Below are 21126 nucleotides of genomic sequence, written 5' to 3'. Positions count from 1 at the left end.
CAGGAGTAAATCTAATGATTGTCTCTAACTAGATGTCTGTAAATGTATTTTATACGAATTAGCTTATTTTAAATTTATTTAAACTTTTAAATGATTTGACATATCCTATATCCTTGTGAAAATAGATCCATGGATGAATAAAACTACTACTACAACTACTTTATATACAGAGTCATATTTGGCACTTGTCGCTGATGACTTGAGTGAATCGATCTCGAATATAATTCGATCGTTTTGCGAGTCGATCTCTGCACTCAGAGATCAAGGTCTAAACGAATGTTGATAAACGTCAGAGGGGCTGTTTTGTATTGATTACGGATGGGTTGAACATTTTTAGAATACGATGTAAAGTAAAAGTAGGAATAATATTGACAACAGAGAAATAAGTACGACCTTTTCTTTCACAACTTCAAGATGTAGGAACGAATAGCATCTAATTTCGACCGCAGTACGTACTTTCAGAGTTTCCTTTGTTGCAATGTCACTGTATGCTGGCTGATAAGTAACCGATTTAACTTGACAGTTGTGTTATGTATATTTTTCGCATATTTTACATAACCGCACTTGTTGCCAACACTTGTTCAACCAGTACATGTGTTATTTTGTAATGAATGGATCCTCCATATCAAGTAGGAACGCAAATATGTATGCCGGAACTGCATACTTTTGTATCGTTAATGACGTTCTAAAATGTGTACCTATTCTCTTTTTATTTTGCTGCAGTAGATGAATGGTAGCAACTGATTTAATAGTTTCTAAAACATTTGGAATAATTGGTTATGTACATGTGAGAATAATATTGTCAATCAGGATCGGTGTCAAGTTATTTGAAACTTGGAACTATAGACAAACATTACGCCTTTTGAAAGGAATGCAGAGGAAGCTCCTACATGTTGTTTGTTTAATTATTACATTGTTTCTCATGCCTATTTTTCAGAAGTCCATTTAATAGTGAATTTAAAAGTAGTGGCAACAGTCACATTCTTGTTGATGGGTGTACGTATTACACAACAAACCTCGAAAAATGACCTATTTTGCACTTGATTCATCCCATTTCCGCTATTCTGTACTGTGGCTCTGTATGATGACTCTCACCAATATGCTTTACAGATTGGCCTAGTTTTGGCTGAAGTTACATTTTGCACCCCCCGCCCCCCTCCACTGCTTGAATATCTTGGTTCTGGTGACAGACTGATCTGTAGCGTAGCCTGAGGACTAAGTGAGGTTGGAAGTTGGAGATGGGTTGAGAGTTAGCAAAGCCAACAAATGTGAAAGCAAAAAATCTGGTTGTGCTAATAACAATTTCACTGGTAGAGAAGCCAAATGTGAAAGGGGATCCAGTACATAACTTTTACCCAGTGTTTTGAATTGTAGTTGCAGTTGTTTATCTTTATAGTTAATCTCACACCCATTATCAAATGTATTGTTCTTGGCCATTACCACGCAGTCCAAAGCGACTAGTAAAAAGTGCAGGTAACTCCTGTATATAAGAGAGGTAAAGGAATGGACCTGCTAAATTACAGACCAATATCCTGAACCTCCATTTGCTTCAGAGTGCTTGAACATATTCAGAATGAATATAATAAATTTCATTGAGATTGAAAAGCTATGTCCATGAGTCAGTATGAATTAGAAAGCATTGCTATGGAAACTCAGCTTTCCCTTTTCTCACGCGTTATACCACGAACTGTGGATGAAGAGCAACATGCAGAATCCTTAGCATGGAAGTGTGTGACAGTGCCTCACTGCCAACTGTTAACGAAGATACAAGCATATGGAATAGATTCCTATCTGTGTGCATGGCTCGAAGACTCCTTAAGTAATAGTACCCAGTATATTGTCCTCAATAGTGAGTGTTCATCAGACACAAGGATGTCGCCAGGTGTGCCCTAGGAATGTGTGATAGGACTGGTATTATTTTCTATATATATAAATGATATTGTGGACAGGGCAGGCAGCAGTCCGAGTTGTTTGCCGATAATGCTTTTGTGTATGGGAAGATGCCGAAGTTGAGTGGTTGTAGGAGCATACGAGATGACTTAGACAAAATTTCTACTTGGTGTGATGAATGGCATAGAAAAATGCAAGTTAATGTGGATGAGTAACATCTGCTGCTTGTGGTCTAGTGGTTACCATTTCAGTCCGTGGATCATGGGGTCTCAGGTTCGATTCTTGGCCGGGTCATGGATTTTCTCCACCCGGGGTCTGGGTGTTTGTGTTGTCCTCATCATTTTGTCATCATATGGAAAAATGGTGAGACTGGGCTGTGTACAGATTGGGAATTTTGTACGGGTGCTGATAACCATGCTGTAGAGTGCCTCACAAACAAAAAGTCATCACCACCTGGATGAGTAGGAAACACAGACCTGTAATGCTCAGTTATAGTATTAGTAGTGTGCTGCTTGAAACATTTACATTTTTTAAATATCTGGATGTAATGTTGAAAAGTGGTGGGAAATGGAACAAGCATCTGAGTAGTGTGGTAAGCAAGGTGAATGTTAACTTTGGTAGCACTGCTCGAGTGTTTACAGAGTCGGGCTGCTAGATTTGTTACATGTAGATTCAGACAACACGCAAGTACATTCTTTTTTAGGAACACTGTTAAGAAAATTTGGAGAACAGGAATTTCAAGGTGACTGCAGAATGATTGTACTGCTGCCAACATACATTTTGTGTAAGGACTACGAAGATATGAGAAACTAGGGCTTGTACTGACGCATATAGAGTGTTATTTTTCCCTTGCTCTGTTTTCATTTGGAACAGGAAAGGAAATGACTAGTAGTTGTGCAGGATACCCTCCACCACAAACAGTATGGGAGCTTGTGGAGTATGTAAGTAGGTGTGGATTTAATTCAGCATTACATTATGCAGTTTCCAGAATGGTTCGCAAAAGAGCTTCTGTGAAGTTTGGGAGGTAGGAGACCAGGTACTGGCAGAATTGAAGCTGTGAGGATGGGTCGTGAGTCATGCTTGGGTAGCTCAGGTGGTAGAGTACTTGCCCGCGAAAGGCAAAGGTCCTGAGTTTGAGCCTCTGTCTGGCACACAGCTTTAATCTGCCAGGGAATTACATTATGCAGTAACTGCTCTGCTTGGGTCAGCAGTCTTAGACATTCGTTTGTGCAGTTGCCACAACTCAGGGACTATATTTGAGAGATGGAAGCTTTTTTGTTAGTTTCACTGTCTGGCTTTGCTTTGTGTGTTTAGAGAAGTATGAATGAAATCTTACAGTGTTGTGGTGGGCTTGTCTATTTGTGACCTCTGTAAAATATCTTATTAGACTACGTACGAATGTACTTTGTGCCATTGAAGTGAAAGCTAATGCAATTAAACTATATAATAAAAGAAAGAATGTTTCGCATTTATTTTTTCTGTGTGTATAATACGCCAGTATGTGTACCATGTTTCATTTTAATTGATGGTTCCGTCCCTAATAACCAGTTGTGGAATGTTGTCTGTAATTCATTGGCTATAAAGCCACTTATAAATGCCTGAATTAAATTAATTGCCTATAGTGTGTTTTCATTCTCAGTTGTATGTGATTAGCTAGGCCAGAACAATTCATGTTACGCTCAGTATGCTTCCAATTCTGCATTGTAAATGTGAACATTCATTTCTGTGTCATAATATTGTTTGTTACCTCATGGAGAAAAATATTGTCTGAATTAGTATACAATGGAAATTATTTGATCTGATATAATTTCTGCTCGGAGGTCAGAAAATTCAGTTATTGTATGCATATTTGCTTATTACCCTTTTAGTTCCTTATTAAGTAAAAATGATGTGTTAAGAATTATTTGATGATCATATGAATCTTAGATGTACTTGTTCACAGTGCGAGGTCTTTCCATTACAATAAACATAGCTTTTATGGGCAAAGATATTGAGCATGCAGCTGTCATGGTGTGAGAAATCAGTTTTGTGTACAGCATTATTGACAACGTAACATCGTCTAATGTCACTTAGATGAAAGTCATATTATTTCAGAAAATTACTGCAAGGGAAACAGCAATAGTAAAATAAAAAGATAGTGAATCTAAAAAGAAATCAACATACTCAGCTATTTTCCATCATATAAGGGAGAGCTATTTGTGATTCCATAATCTGCAAATAGCAGCGACTGAAAACCTTTTTTATTTCTGTATCTGTGTAGCAGACATCTTTTTCTTCTTCTGATGTTACATAATTTACCAGAAAATCCATGTCATTTCTCAAGTTGTCATCGTGATTATTGAAGTAGCTGGTTAACAGTAATAGACACATCAAATAAACACATCATAATAAAGCTTCAGTTATTGCTGCTCCACTCAAACTAATACAAGTAGTACTAGAAACTTCTGTGAATGAAAGAAGAGAAAAGAAACTGGAGCAGTTAACAATCAGGAGGAGCACTATGCAGTCTTTAGCAATTAGTTATCTTCCCACCAGTCTTCTCATGTCCAATTTTATTTGCTTGCTTCTCCTCAATGCACAGCCCCTTTCTTACAGTACCACCTGTTGGAGTTGGAGTATTTCTGTAATAGCAGCTCTTGGAATCTTTTTTCCATTAGCCTGTCTTGGGAAGGACTCAGACTGATGAATTATGACAATTATTCAACAAAAAGTGTGAACCTGTCCATGGCACAGACTTATCAGGGTGACAGTGAAGGTGGTGATGTGGACAGGAAGCCAGGTATCAAAGATTGGTTATTGGTAAAATAAGAAGAGCTGAAAGTGTGGCTTTGATTTTTTTTCTGTGCAGGCCACAGTTTTTCCATCAACTTGAACTGTTTTCATTTTTGTCTGCAATTTCCACAAGAGACTTCTAAATGCTTCACTTGTTGAGGGCTCTAGATAGATCATCAGTGTAGGACTTAAGGTGACAGTAGGCCTAAGCCCACTCACATCAGCTACATTTTGCTTGGTATCTTTTTGATTGCCTGAAGAAGCCCCTGTACATTCCACAGGGACATGTGATTGCCAGTGCCCTATCACGTACAAATGAGTTCAGAAATTCATCATCAGTGAGAATATTTTCATACAGGGTGAAAATATCGCTTAACTTGAAAGCCTTTGCAAGTATTCACGCTCATGAAAGCTAGCATATAAAGTTTACCTACAAACACATTATACTATTAAATAATTTGTAATTGCCTAAAGGCTTTTATAAACATGTTTTTGTAATAGTTAAAACTGTTTATGTTAAAAAAAACTTCCTGTCTTCATAATGTACCTGTGAATGTAACTCGCATTGGGATAGTTGATAGATACTTTCAGAAACGACTTCCTGACACTTAAATCTATACTTGATGTTAACAAGTTTCTCTTCTTCGGAAATGCTTTCCTTGCCATTGCTTGTATCCTCTCTACTTCGACCATCATCAGTTATTTTGCTCCCCAAATAGCAAAACTCATTTACTACTTAAAGCGTCTCATTTCCTAATCTAATTCCCGCAGCATCACCCGATTTAATTCGACTACATTCCATTATTCTCATTTTACTTTTGTTGATGTTCCTCTTATATCCTCCTTTCAAGACACTGTCCACCCCATTAAGCTGCTCTTCCAGATCCTTTGCTGTCTCTGACAGAATTACAATGTCATCAGCGAACCTCAAAGTTTTAATTTCTTCTCCATGGATTTTAATTCCTACTCCAAATTTTTGTTTTGTTTCCTTTACTACTTGCTCAATATACAGTTTAATAACATCGGGGAGAGGCTACAACCCTGTCTCACTCCCTTCCCAACCTCTGCTTCCTTTTCATGCCCCTCGACTCTTATAACTGCCATCTGGTTTCTGTACAAACTGTAAATAGCCTTTCTCTCCCTGTATTTTACGCCTGCCACCTTCAGAATTTGAAAGAGAGTATTCCAGTGAATTCAAATTGTCGTGTCACAAAAATAAAGTTCAAACTGCTGTGATTTCTGCCAGTAATTTTCTTTTGGTTAAACTTAAAAAAATGTGCTAAGCAAAAATTGGATATCATTTACCAAATTATTTACTGCAGAGATGCCAAAAACAATGAACAGACACTACAACTTCTGTCTTGTTCCAAACCAGCTGATGATTTTTCCCCTTTAAAATGTTAATGAAAACTAAACTGTGACTACCACCTATGGAAAAATAAATTGACCTACAGATGAGAAAACATGAGTGACTCAAGTATCCCACACACTCAGGTATATGTACCCTCCCCTAGGAAACCTCCACCAACTAGAACTACTACTCTGAGTTTTTTTTTTCTTTCCCCACCGTACTAATGAATGCTCTTTCTCAATCAAAGGGCAGGTAAATATAGTGAATGTGCATTTTGTCAAGTGTGGGATGCTTCATAGTACAGTTATTGGTCATTGGCCTTCATTTTATCTATATTAATGTAAAAACAGTGCATATGCCAACTTTCTCTCATAAGTCCTTCCTCGTGTTCTGGACGAAGCACTGCCAGAATGCTTATGGTTTTTGTGCTCACAATGGAGTACAGTACAGCAAACTGGTATTAAACATCACCATTTCTGTTTCTTATTAAGTAAAATGTAATGAATACTTGAATAGATGACATGCTTTTGAACAGGTCTTGTGGAGAAGTGGATCACCAAATAAAGAATATAGGTTACTTTTAAGAAAAATATGGTCTACTATTTGTATCTTCTTGAGAAACAAGTTATAATAAAGGCAATCATACCATTTAATGTTCCCCTGGTAACCAAACAATATTTTCTTGATGCATTTTTTATTTTGCTGCTGGAAAAAAAGGTATTTGGGCTGGTCAGAATAACTTGGTGACCTTTATATTGCGAACAGAAATGTCTGCCTGAGGAAAATTCACTTCTATTTGTCTCCTCATTGAAAATTGTATACAGAATACTGTTGACTAGTAACTCTTTACTGCAGTCCCTTATCTGTTCTGACATTTTGAAAACACATATTATTTTGTTTAACAAGGAGCAGTGAGGAACTGCATGGAAGACTTTCTGTAATTGTAGAATTATGGCATCAACCTGTGCTGCCTGTCAGTTCTCTGATCCTTACTAAACTGTGGAATTACTTTTGTTTCTTCCCATCATGCGTCCTGTTTTATTGTTCTGTGGCCTACAACATACTGTTATGAGAAATATAAAATCTTTTCAGTCCTCCCGTTTCGAATAAAATTCTTGACCGTTCAACAGCTGTCTTTGGTGGTGGAGTCTTCGGTTATAATACTACTGACTGTAGGGGTTCTGTAATGGTGCATGCATGAGACGAGGGGCTGGGCAGCTTCTGGTGGTCCAGTCCACTAGATGACTCAATGGTATCACCTTTAGCAATGGACTGCTGCATTTGATACCGCTGTTCCTGCCTTCCTATAGCCATCAAACATTCCTCTTTGTGTTTACTTGCAGTCCAAAGACTACCACATGCCCCACTAAGTATGTCTCCCTGATCCTTATCAAAACTATTACAATTTATTCTAATCTCACTGCCCACTTTAAAAAATGAAATCAGAATGGTTACACTTGGGCCAAGAAAGTTGACTTTACAAATTGTGTTGTATGCATGTTCCCTAGCCACTTTTCAGAAGAGAGCATTGGAGATATTTGATACAGACAAGTTAGAAAACACAGAAGACAGGAAAATGCATTAAGAAAATTCTCAAAGCAAATTACCCAAATTACTAGGAATGTCAGTAGTTTGTAATAGAAGGTGGTTTAATATAAAAATCTGCATACTGAAAGCAGATGAAAAACAGTTGGATTTAATGCTGTGAACAAACTAAACACGTAATTGTTTATTGTAAATGTGTTCATTGAAGCATTGAGAGATAGAGTGACAGACAGACGGGGAATATGATGTCAGTGGTGACTTGGTTAAGATAACTACTCAAACTGGTGGCACTAATGTGCATTTCGTGCAACTGTTTCAGGTCATGATCGGCCTCACCTGAATGCGGCTGTTAGGCGCGTTAATGTGGGGCTGGGCAGGGCACTGATGGCCGAGGGCATTGATCACATCTCAGTGGTGCCAGTTGGGTCTATCAGTAGATGGTGTTTCACTAGGCATGGCCTGCACCTCAATAGGTATGGGAAGGGGAGGCTGGCTAAGCTTATATGTGACAGTGTAGTGGGTGGTGGTGGTGGTAGTGGTATCACTCATGGAAAAATTCCTGTAGTAGTTGGTGTTAGAGCTGCATCTTTTTTAGACTGAAGTCAGCTGATAGGAATACCTGCTTAAAGGAAGTGCCTCTAACTAAGGGCTCACCTCCAGAGGATGTAATGTTTCCAAGTAGAGAAGGAATTAGCATATTTCATCAAAATATAAGAGGTATTAGAGATAAAGTTTGTGAACTGCTAATAGATGTTAACTCTGGAATTATTGGTATATCAGAGCACCACTTAAATAATTTGATAATTCAGAGACTTCCTTTACCAGGCTACAGATTAGCTGGCTGTTTCTCAAGGAGTTCCTTGCGGGGTGGGGGAGTGGCTCTGTACGTAAAAAAACAGTATTTCATTTGAGTACATTGACGTATCACGACACTGCACTGAACAGATATTTGAAAGTTGTGCAGCATTAGTTGAATTTAGTGAAACTAAACTACTAATTGCTGTTGTTTATAGGTCCCCTAACTCCGACTTCAGAGCATTTTTGCTTAAGCTAGAGAGGGTTCTTGATTCACTTTGTAGGAAGTACCAGAAAGTAGTTATATGTGGTGACTTCAGTATTAATTTTGTATATGATTGTGTAAGGAAAAGGATGTTGGTAGATCTCCTAAATTCATATGATCTGATGCAAAGTGTGTTTTTTCCAACTAGGGTGCAGGGGAATAGTAGCACAGTCATAGACAATATTTTTATTCATTCTTCATTACTAGATGGGCATTCTGTTAGTAAAAGGGTCAATGGCATTTCAGACCACGATGCACAAATTTTAACATTAAAAGGTTTTTGTACTCAAACCAGTGTCGTATTTAATTACAAACTATGTAGGAAAGTTAATCCAACAGCAATAGAGAGTTTTTCAAAACTTGTCAAGGAACAAGAGTGGCAAGATGTTTATAGTGGCGATAATATAGATGATAAATACAATGCTTTCCATAACACATTTATCATGCTCTTTGAGAGTTGCTTTCCATTAGAACATTCTAAATGGGGTACTAGCAGTAATGGACAGCCCAGTTGGCTGACTAGTGGGCTAAGGATATCATGTAGAACAAAGCGGGAATTATATCAAAATGTTAGAAGTAGTCACAGTCAAGCTATGGTGGCCCATTACAAACAGTATTGTAAGGTGCTTAAAATGTTATTAGCAAGGCAAAAAGTATGTGGTATGCAAGTAGAATAGCTAATTCACAGGATAAAATTAAAGCCATATGGTCAGTTGTGAAGGAAGTGTCTGGTCAGCAGCACAAGGTTGATGATATCAAGTCAGTTTGCAGTAATAATATTTCTGTTACTGTTAAATCAGATATATGTACAATATTTAACAACCATTTTCTGAGCATTGCTGGTGAATTAAATAAAAATTTAGTTTCTACAGGAGATCATATAAATTTCTTAGCAAATGCCTTTCCAAGATTGACGTCTGAAATACTCCTCTGTGATACAGACAAGAGGGAGATTGAGTCAATAATTAAATCACTGAAGACTAAGGACTCTCATGGTTATGATGGAGTGTCTAGTAGAATATTAAAGTACTGTGCTGCACATGTTAGCTCTGTATTTAGCTATATTTGTAATTTTTCCTTTAAGAATGGTCAGTTCCCTAAGCGATTAAAGTACTCAGTAGTAAAGCCGCTTTATAAAAAGGGAGAAAGGGATAATGTAGATAATTTAGACCTATTTCTATGCCATCAGTGTTTGCAAAAGTTATCGAAAAAGCTGTGTATGTAAGGTTAATTGATCATTTTATATCACGCGATTTGCTATCAAATGTACAGTTCGGCTTTAGAAGTCGTTTGACAACTGAAAATGCTATATTCTCTTTTCTCTGTGAGGTACTGGATGGGCTAAACAAAAAGTTTTGAATGCTTGGCGTATGTTTTCGTTTAACTAAAGCATTTGACTGTGTAGATCTCACAGTATTGCTCCAGAAGTTGGATCATTACAGAATAAGGGGAGTAGCTCACAATTGGTCCATCTCTTACTTTAGCAACAGGCAGCAAAAGGTCATTATTCACAATGTTGATAATGGCTGTGATATGGGATATGAGTGGGGTACTGTCAAGTGGGGGGTGCCCCAGTGATCAGTGTTGGGGCCGCTCCTGTTCTTATTTATATAAATGATATGCCCTCTAGTATTATGGGTAACTCTAAAATATTTCTGTTTGCTGATGACACTAGCTTGGTAGTAAAGGATGTTGTGTGCAACATTGACTCTGTTTCAAGTAGTGCACTACGTGACCTCAGTTCATGGCTTGTAGAAAATAAACTAACATTAAATCACAGTAAGACTCAGTTTTTACAGTTTCTAACACACAATTCAACGAAACCCGACGTTTTAATCTCACAGAACGGGCATATGATTAGTGAAACTAAACAGTTCAAATTCCTAGGTGTTCAGATAGATACTAAGCTGCCGTGGAAACCCCATGTTCAGGATCCTGTTCAAAGACTTAATACTGCCATTTTCACTATTCGAACGGTATCGAAAGTGAGTGATACTTCGATGCGTAAATTAGTCTACTTTGCTTATTTTCATTCACTTATGTCGTATGGTATTATGTTTTGGGGTAACTCTTCCCATTCTAGAAGGATATTTTTGGCTCAGAAACGGGCGGTTCGGGCAATAAGTGGTGTGAGTTCACAAACCTTTTGTCGACCTCTATTCATGAGTCTGGGTATTTTGACATTGGCGTCTCAATATGTATATTCCTTATTGTTGTTTCTTGTTACCAATATTAGTTTATTTCCAACAATAAGCTGCTTTCACTCGGTTAATACTCAGCAGAAATCAAACCTCCATTTGGATCGGACTTGCTTAACTCTTGTGCAAAAAGGTGTGCAGTATACTGCTGCATCCATTTTCAATAAGCTGCCACTCGAATTCAAAAATCTTAGCAGTAATCCACGCGCTTTCAAATTGAAACTGAAGAGTTTCCTCATGGGTCACTCCTTCTATTCTGTCGAGGAGTTCCTTGAAAAATTAAGCTGATTCTCATTGTATGTTTGGTTAAACTTATGGACTGATTTACTTTCAGGTGCATGAACATTTATTTTTATCTGTTATTACTTTTATGTTATAAGTTCATGTACTGACACGTTCCATGACCTTGGAGATTTCCTCCTCAATTTGGTCCTAAGGAACTTGACATGTAAATAAATAAAATAAATAACAGATAAAAAATGTTGCTGAGTTTTTCGACAGTGTTCTCCTTTAGAGCTAATTAACAAGAAAAACACATCCACAACTACCTGGTCCTGGCTGATTGTGTTGTCCTGAGGCTACTGTGTCTTACTTTTGTTGATAAATCCCTTGAAACTGTAAGGCACGGTTCACACTGAGACAGTATAACTGCGATATTACACATTGAGTAAAGGTCACGTGACACTTGGGGTCAACACTAGAGTTCCCACTGAGATGACATGATATGTGATATGGTACCTGATGTGGCTTGCCGTATGACAAGCAAAAAAGACAGCACGGATCACATTTCTGTTTCAGTTCCATTTGCAATCATCAGCTCTTCTGAAGAGAACGTTATTCTTGCGCATCACTATTTAAAGCTCAAGAAACTGAAAAAGAAAAGGATGTACTGGGTGCACTTGTACAATGCTGTGAATATAAAATATAGTTTAGCGGTGGTTTCTTGTGCTCCCCCAACACGAACACAAATTACATCAATTCTACAAAATGAGTCCGTACAGTTTCCACATTTTGGAGCAACTATTATCAGATACTCTGACAAAGGACAAAAATTTCTGATTTGATACTTCTTCTGCTGAGAAACTGTTCATTACATACAATAAGGTAAGTAAGTGCAAGTGTTTTGAGTGACATTAAAAACGCTGTTATGAAAAGTTAATTTTTGTAAGTTGACCTAATACGCTGATGGGAAAGAAATGCAATACCAAAAAATAATTAATGTAGAAAATGACATTTCAGGAACATATTTGTTTAGGTAACATATTTAAGCGATTAATATTGCAAGATCATAGGTTAGTGTAAGTGCGAGATAATCCATTGGAAATGCGAAATGCTGGTACATTAATAACCTGTGTAACCACCATAATGTTGAATGCAAGCATGAAAACATTCAAGCATTTTGTTGTACAGGTGTCAGATGTCAGTTTGTGAGATGGAGCTCCATACATGCTGCAGCACTTAGTTGGCCAATACAGGGATGGTTAAGGCTGTTTGTGGATGACACTGGAGTTGTCATCTGATGATGTCCTGTATGTGCTCAGTTGGAAACAGCTGGCAGTCTAGCAAGCCAAGGCAACATGTCACTGTAGAGTATGTCGGGTTACGACAGAGGTGTGTGGACGAGCCCCTCTGGAATGCTGTTTGTGAATGGCAGCACAACAGGTCGAATCACCAGATAGATGTGGTTTGCAGTCAAGATGCATGGAATAACCACAAGAGTGGTCCTGCTGTCATGCGAAATCAAATTTCAGACCATAATTCCAGGTGTAGGTCCATGGTGTCTAGCATGCAGACAGGTTGGTTGCAGATCTTCATCTGGCAGCCTCCTAACCAACACTCAGCCATCACTGGCACTATGGCTGAATAAGCTTTTATTAGAAAACACAACAGATGTCCACTCAGTTCTCCTGTGAGCTCTCGCTTGACATCACTGAAGGTGCAAATGGCGGTCGGTTGAGGACAGCGAAATGCTCACTACAGAGCATCTGGCTTTGAACTGTCCTCAAAGTAACAATTTGTAACAGTTCATTGTGTCACTGTGGTGCCAACTGCTACTCAGATTGTTGCTGCAGATGCAGTACGGTGTGTCAGAGCCATATGCCAAACAAGATGATCTTCCCTCTCAGCAGTGCCACATGGAGCTGATGCTTCTTGCAACTGTACATTCTTTTGGCTACAGCTGTAGCAATCATGTACAGTGACTATATTCTTGCCAAGTCTTTCTGCAATATCGCAGAAGGAACATCCAGCTTCCCATAGTCCTATTACGTGACTGTGTTCAAACTCAAGTGAGATATTGATAATGACATCTGGGGTGTTGATAAGTGCATCTTTGTCACCTTAAGGCATTGTTGACTAACATCAACTCACCACGTCCAGTCTCAAAGGTAACAGTAGTTCACAACCATTACAGTATGTATTTAAAGCAAACATGATTTGCATCCTCGTAGTGGTGCTACTAGTGCCATGCTTATACAACTGGTGCAAAATTTGAATAGACATGTTTCAGATGTAGAAACATGATACCAACTTTTGTTTATGTTGCACAACTCCTCCTTGGTGTTGTGATTTTTTTCTTTCTGTGTGATACTGTATTAAGTGTGGTACATAAATAAATAATGGTTACAAATTAATAAAGTTAGGATATTATTTCTACAACAGTTTAGCAAAATGGTTTATAAATCAGCTTGAGAAGTATTTAGAAGAAACATTGCTGGATTTAGAGAGAGATGAGTGACCATAAATGGTCTAGCAGTGGCTAGTAAACTCTGCAAGAGAGTAGACAGTGTGTTTGAAGAAACGGAAGAAGCCTGTGACTATAAAGGTAATTCTGACGTGTCCTTGGCATAGTCCAGCTGCTCATTTGGGAAGGTACCCTATAACTGGTACTGTGGGACATGCCCTTTATCATTCAGGTCACAATGGTTTGGCGTAATCCGTATCACTTCAGGCAGGGGGGGTTACCATCATAGTCTCAGATGTTACTGAATTTAGCATATGTTAAAATTCAGGAGTAAGTAAGAAACACATATTTGTTTGTTTTCTCCAAAAAAATTCCTGCCTCGGGTTACAAGCCTCCAAAGATGACACTGCGAAAACCATTTTGAAGACGTGAATTTCGGAAATTTTTTTAAAATGCTGTATGTGTAACGGTTCTAGATATTTTGTTAAGAGTTTTTTTAATCGAAAGATAATTGCTTTATGATTACGGTGGTATCCTCCATTTGGACATATCTGTCAAAGTTCTTTTGTCACATTTGAATTTTTTTTATAATTTGCAGAATTTTTTTTGCTTTCAAAAATCCCAAGCCATAAAAGTTCGATTTTTTCTGTTGATTAGTACCATGTAGTACTATATTTTCTGTAAAGGAGAGCTTCCAGTTTTAAGTTGGACAGGTTTTATTTTTTACAGCTTAGTCCATAGAAATTCTATCTTCAGAATAAAATGAACCAAAGCACTCTTGCACCTCCTGCCAGGGATTTTTCACAAATATCAATTCATATATTGAATATTGAGCATCCTACAGTGAAAAGGTGCAAGTTTTAACTATTATTCCAGAGCCATTTTCAAGGAAAACAATTCTGAACCACCTTCCATCGGTATCAAAGTACATAGTAGACAAATCAAGAAATGTGAGGCCTGTAAAAGGATTATTTGGAAGACCAGATCCCTATTAAGGCCATCCTTTAGAAGCAGCTCAAGTTCAAATATGGCAGTCATTTTATTTGGAAGATAAATGGAACTGTTCTCGCCAGAGTGCCAAAAGTTGTGAAAGTGAATAGGTACATGACTCACAGTAGTAAAGAAACTTTTGCAATTTGTAAGAGCAACTATACAACTTCACATATTGGAAGATCAAAATTTTATGCACTACGACCTTACTGGGTAGTTCCACACCCACCTAGAGATGTCTGTTTATGTATGTACCGTGCGAATTTTGAACCTTGTTGGTAACTTTGAAGAACTTACTGGAGTTTGTTTCAAGAATGTGGTGACTGCCCTGGAAATGGAAGACTGTCTTGACAGACACTTGGCCTGGAAGACATAGAAGATAACTCTGCAGAAATCACATATGCGACATGGGGGAAAAATAAACTAATTAAGAAGACTGTTGCCTTTGACAGTTGCATTGATAAACGTGGTAAGTGGTCAGTGAAAGCAGTAACACACCAGCATCAACAACACATTGCAGAAGTGAAAGGGTGTGTGCAGGCTGAAGAATTATGTTTAGTGCTTCACTGTGATTTTGCTAATAACTGGCCTGTAATGCTCCCACAAGAAGTACAAGGGTATCATTGGAGTAATTACCAGGTTTCAATTTTTACAGGAGTGACATATTTTCAAAATAAGCCCACAAGTGTTGCAGTTATATGATGACACAGGACATGACTCAGCACATGGTTTGCTAGTAGTGTGCAAAATTCTTCAACTGAAAACAGGGGCACAGAAGATCATCATTATTTCTGATGGTGCTCCTATTCATTTTAAAAATCGTTTCCAGCTGTTTGAATTGAGTAAGTCGCTTGTGCCAACTGACTGGTTATACAGTGCTACTGGTCATGGGAAGGGGCCTTGTGATGGTGTAAGAGACCTGCTGAAGCACCATGCTACAAAACATAATCTTTCCACAGCAAATAAAGCTGTGATTCAGAATGCTCCTGTTCCTATTGTTTCAACAGGAAGGCATCACTGTATATCAAAGGAAGATACTGAAGCAGTGGAACACATTTTTAGTTCATTGACTGGCTAATTTCAGTACAAAACAGAGTGCATGGAAGTTGTATAAATTGAAACCTTTAAGTCTTTGGACCTTTCACAATCGTTTTGGAACCATTTAAAATGCTTAAAAAATGAGTCCCTTACTCATCTTTCAAAACTAAAATTATGTTAAATAAGGCTAGGTTTTGATTTTTATGAGCCTGTTACGTGATAATGTTGTAATGAAACAGGTTTTAGGTATGGCAAAATTTCAATTGTTTATAAAACCAGTTCGACCTAAAAGTGGAAGTTCTCCTTTTCAGGGAATGTAGAACTATATGGTTCTAATCAACAGATAAAAAATCAAAATTTTATGGATTGGCATTTCTGGAAAAAAAAAATCCATGTTATTAAAAAAGTTTAGACCGCTATAGTAAAAAAACTTTGACAGAAGTCCAAATGGAGGATTTCTTTGTAATCATAAAGCAATTATCTTTCAAAAAAGAAAACAACAAAATATCTAGAACTGTTCCAGAGATACAGCATTTTACAATTTTTTCCAGAATTCACATCTTCAAAATGGTATACGCAATGTCGTCTTTGGATGGCTATATCTCAGAGCAGAATTTTTTTTGGAGAAAACAAAAGATACGTGTTCCTTACATACTCCTTCATTTTAACAAATGGTAAATTCAATAATATATGAGACTATGAAGGTAAGATTTTCTCCCTAGCCAGCCTGAATTGACATGGACTGTGCCATTTGCAGAGTATGGATGTAGATTCAGAAATAACAGGAATTTAGCTTTCAGATCTCATTTACACTTGCACAGTTTCCTGAAATTGGGGAGCATTTACTAAAAAACATCCAATACACTTCAGCAGTTGATGATTCATGGTGTCTTCTCATTTCATTAATTTTTTTCCCCCTCTCTCTTTCCAGCTTTGGCTTGTATCATCAGCACATGAAAAAGAGAAACATGAGGCAGCGCTGCACTCCTTGTAGCAGGTCATAACAGGTGACAATAGTCTTGCATGTGGTGTATAGTTGTCAACCTTGTAATGGACATTTTTATCTAACGTATTATCTTGAGGATGAAAAAGAAGTATATCTTTCCCTTGACAGTTAAAAACAGTTTTGATATGTTAACTGCACAGCAGTGTATGCTGTAAAATGCACCAATTGTGAGCTGGCCAACAAATGCCTGCCTGTCTGTGACTCAGCAATCATCGTCACGGTGAGGTGCTAGTTTTCCTAATTATTACTGATTCTCAGAGTATTTGAACAAGTTATCGGTTGCATGGATGGATCACTGTGGCCTCATTTCATCAGCATGCTGTCTGTGGCTTGTGAATAGCTGGCCACACAAGTGGACTTCCACGATGGGCCATAACCTCAGGCTGTTTCTGCTGATACCTTAATGGATCTGCCTGCTGGTCTGAAGCCATTCATTTCCCACTGATATGCTGGCCCTGCCCATTGGTTACAGTGTATTTTCATAGTTTATTCATGGACCCAGGACTGTGTTGATCCTCGGCAGGCTAGAAGCCATGAGTGATGCAAGTACGTTGTACAGTGTGGCTGTTTATAGACTTTTTATTGGTTCTAGTACATTTTGGCACTTGAAAGAGTAGTTTATATGTTAAGAAAGTATGGACAATTAGAACACGAAATTTGTGTCAGTTGCTGGCAGTTTATACGCTATGTACTCATATATTTCTCAAAAGAAAAGCTACAAAATACCTGTAAAACAATAGATATAACACAGTGGGTAATAACCAACAATAACGAACATAGCAGAACCCACATTTTATTGGTGGTCGCCCACAGTGTTGGTTTACACAATTCTTCCCCACCTTATACAATTCTTTCAAGAGGCTTACTTGTTCCTGATGCTATTTCTGAAATCAGTGGAGGTATTTTAAATCTGTCTTGCAAGAAATGCTTATTTTTGTCACCAAATGTGTTTCATTTTATTGAAATAAAATAAAATAGTGGTCTTTATGAAACATTGGCTTGGCTTGCTTTCTCCACCTACAAACAGTTCATTACAAAAGATGGTGGAGTTAGTATGTAAGAGTTTTCCTCACATCAGGAAATGCCATCTGCTTGCTAGTTTTTTTCCCCCCTCATTTGCACTATTGTTTCTACTGTAGCTGCAAAGACAGATATGTCTTAACTTACTCTTGAGGTGTCAGAATTTTTCAGGGGAAAATGCTAAAACTTGTCTGAAAATCAGGGAAATATCAAGGACTTCCACTTGGGGAAACTTGTGGCAACACTGCTTTTGTTTTCAAGAAAGTTAACTGGATGGGGTTGTGTACCTGTTGACAAATTGCGCTGACATCTGTTAGTAGCATAATTATAGAATGGTGCACATAAAACAACATTTGTCAATGCCAAAACTAATATCTCCATTAATATTGAGGGGATTTCAGCAGAGAAGGAAGCACTACTGTCTGACATTTGCATGAATCTTAACTGTGATATATTAATGGTCCAGGAAACATACAGAGGACCAAACAACTCTTGACTGAGGGTGAATGGAGTAAACTTGCCTTAGAGACACCTAATCAGTGATATGAGAGTGCAATTTTCAGAAATCTGGGCACTGATAGGTGCAGATATGAAATGTGTAGACCTAAGGTTGCCCCATTCCATTAACAGTGGACAATGGAGGAGGGGTAATATTTTTGCCTCCAAACATATCGCTCATCGAATCAAGAAGTATATTGTAGAACCATTCTCAAGAGCACAACACAGAGCTCCTATAAGTACTGTAGAAGCTGTTGTTAAACCAGAAAAAGTTGTATTCAGGAGACAGCTCAACTTCAGAAAAAAACTTAGCTGGGATCAGTTTCCTCAGAATTTGGAAGAAGAAGTCGTAAAAATTAGGCCTGATTGAGATAATTATGGAGATTTTGGGGAGATAGTGAAGAGCACCTCTTGTAATCACTTTGCTGGAGGCTGTGGAACAGTGTACATAAGTGGAATTGATAAAGACTCAAAAGTGCTCTTTAAGGGGCATGAACGGCTCATCAGAAATGACCCACTCTCAGAAGAGCCAGAACATGCAGGAGAACAACTTATCCAAGCCATATCAACATTACAAACAGAAAAATGGCATAGTCTCCTCGAGAGATTGGACATGAAACTTAGTTATTTATCAAGGAAGATGACCAAAAAGCCATACATATTTGAGAAGTTATTTTATTTTATTTTGATTACCAGTTTCAACATTTTAGTATGCCACTTCAGGCCCCATATGCACTTCGCATATAGTTATTGAGATGTATCGATATTGGCATACTGGAGCCGTCAATGTCTGGATATCGTGAATTCGTTATTCAGATGCTTCCTTCAAAGACTTGACAGCAAGTGTTCAAAGGAAGCACTTGAATAATGAATTCACGATATCCATACACTGCTGGCTCCAGTATGGGGCCTGGAGATAACATACTGAAATGCCGAAACTGATAGTGAAAATAAAATAAAATAGCTTTCCAAATACATACGGCCATTTGGCAATCTTCCTTGATAAATATTTCACTAGCTGCTGTTCTGAATCCACTATCAATCAACAGTGAATGAAATGTAGTCGACAAGCCTGGAAATTGTTGAGAAACCTTGAAGGTGATGCTGCAGTTTCACTCTCAGCTGTGAGCAAGGTCACCCCTGACCAGATAGCACACCAAGTGCTGTTGAATGACGGAGCCACAAAAAGAACAAACATAATAAAACTCAGATGATGTGAAGTGGAGAATGATCATCTTGGCACTCCATTCACAGAGGAAGAAATGAGAACTGCTGTTCATAGGATGAAAAGTAACAAAGCTGCAGGCTTGAATGACACGAGATGAAAGCAGATAAAGAACTTTGGCCCTGTAACTATCAATTGTATCCTGAACATGATGTGCAGTTGTGTTGCTAGAATGATAATCCCAAGGATCTGGCACAAGGAAAAAGTCATGGCACTCAAACCAGGCAAAGAACTGAATAACCCCAAGAACTTCAGACCTGTATCACTTCTGTGCCATCTATTTAAAGTTCTAGACAGAATAGTTTTGAATTGAATTTGTCTGTCAGCAGGAAGATCAGTAAAGAACAGTCAGGTTTCAAATAGGGGAAGTCATGTACTAGCCATATGCTGCTTAGCCCAGAAAATCAAGGAGGAATGGTATAAAAGAAAGCCTTTACCAATCTTACAACTGCTTATGATTGTTTAAATGTGTGTGTGTGTGTGGGGGGGGGGGGGGGTCATAGTACGTAGTATTTTCTTAGAATAATCATTTAAGCCAGTCCACAAAACTTTGCAAGTAGGGTTTCTCCAGATAGTTTACATCTAAGCAGTCCACAACAACTAAGGACTACTGACTAACGCAGTTTATTCAGTGTTTGCTGCAGAGCAGATGATTTTTTTGTCACTGTAAGCGACAAAGATAGTTCACGCAGAATGCAGAAAAAATGTTCTTCCCTTGGGAATGTGCTGGCTCCACTATTATACACTACTGGCCATTAAAATTGCTACACTACAAAGATGACGTGCTACAGACGCGAAATTTAACTGACAGGAAGAAGATGCTGTGATATGCAAATGATTAGCTTTGCAGAGCATTCACACAAGGATGGCGCTGGTGGCGACACCTACAACGTCCTGACATGAGGAAAGTTTCCAACCAGTTTCTCATACACAAACGACAGTTGACCGGCGTTTCCTGGTGAAACGTTGTTGTGATGCCTCGTGTAAGGAGGAGAAATGCGTACCATCGCGTTTCCAACTTTGATAAAGGTCGGATTGTAGCCTATCGCAATTGCAGTTTATCGTATCGCGACATTGCTGCTCGCGTTGGTCAAGATCCCATGACTGTTAGCAGAATATGGGATTGGTGGGTTAAGGGGGATAATACGGAACGCCGTGCTGGATCCCAACGGCCTTGTATCACTAGCAGTCAAGATGACAGGCATCTTATCCGCATGGCTGTAATGGATCGTGCAGCCACGTCTCGATTCATGAGTCAACAGATGGAGACGCTTGCAAGACAACAACCATCTGCATGAACAGTCCAGGGATGTTTGCAGCAGCATGGACTATCAGCTCGGAGACCATGGCTGCGGTTACCCTTGACGCAGCATCACAGACAGGAGCGCCTGCGATGGTGTACTCAACGATAAACCTGTGTGCACGAATGGCAAAACGTCATTTTTTCGGGTGAATCCAGGTTCTGTTTACAGCATCATGATGGTCGTATCCGTGCTTGGCGACATCGCGGTGAACACACATTGGAAGCGTGTATTCGTCATCGCCATAATGGCGTATCACCCAGTGTGATGGTATGGGATGCCATTGGTTACACGTCTCGGTCACCTCTTGTTCACATTGACAGCACTTTGAACAGTGGACGTTACATTTCAGATGTGTTACGACCTGTGGCTCTACCCTTCATTCGATCCCTGCGAAACACTACATTTCATCAGGATAATGCACGACCGCATGTTGCAAGTGCTGTACAGGCCTTCCTGGATACAGAAAATGTTCGACTGCTGCCCTGGTCAGCACATTCTCCAGATCTCTCACTAATTGAAAATGTCTGGTCAATGATGGCCGAGCAA

General features: G+C 38.6%; 1 protein-coding gene across 1 annotated transcript in view; it reads left to right on the top strand.

The window, feature by feature from the left end:
• Positions 1 to 272: 272 nt before the first annotated feature.
• Positions 273 to 21126, top strand: part of LOC126161731 (transmembrane protein KIAA1109) — a 493460-nt gene continuing 472606 nt past the window's right edge. The window contains exon 1 of the mRNA XM_049917765.1: positions 273 to 448. The gene's annotated coding sequence lies outside the window, so the exon portion shown is untranslated. The remainder of the gene's footprint in view (positions 449 to 21126) is intronic.

Source organism: Schistocerca cancellata, chromosome 2, assembly GCF_023864275.1.
Source record: "Schistocerca cancellata isolate TAMUIC-IGC-003103 chromosome 2, iqSchCanc2.1, whole genome shotgun sequence".
Taxonomy (NCBI): domain Eukaryota; kingdom Metazoa; phylum Arthropoda; class Insecta; order Orthoptera; family Acrididae; genus Schistocerca; species Schistocerca cancellata.
Note: the sequence above shows the minus strand (reverse complement) of the source record. Positions and strands in the feature narration are given on the sequence as shown.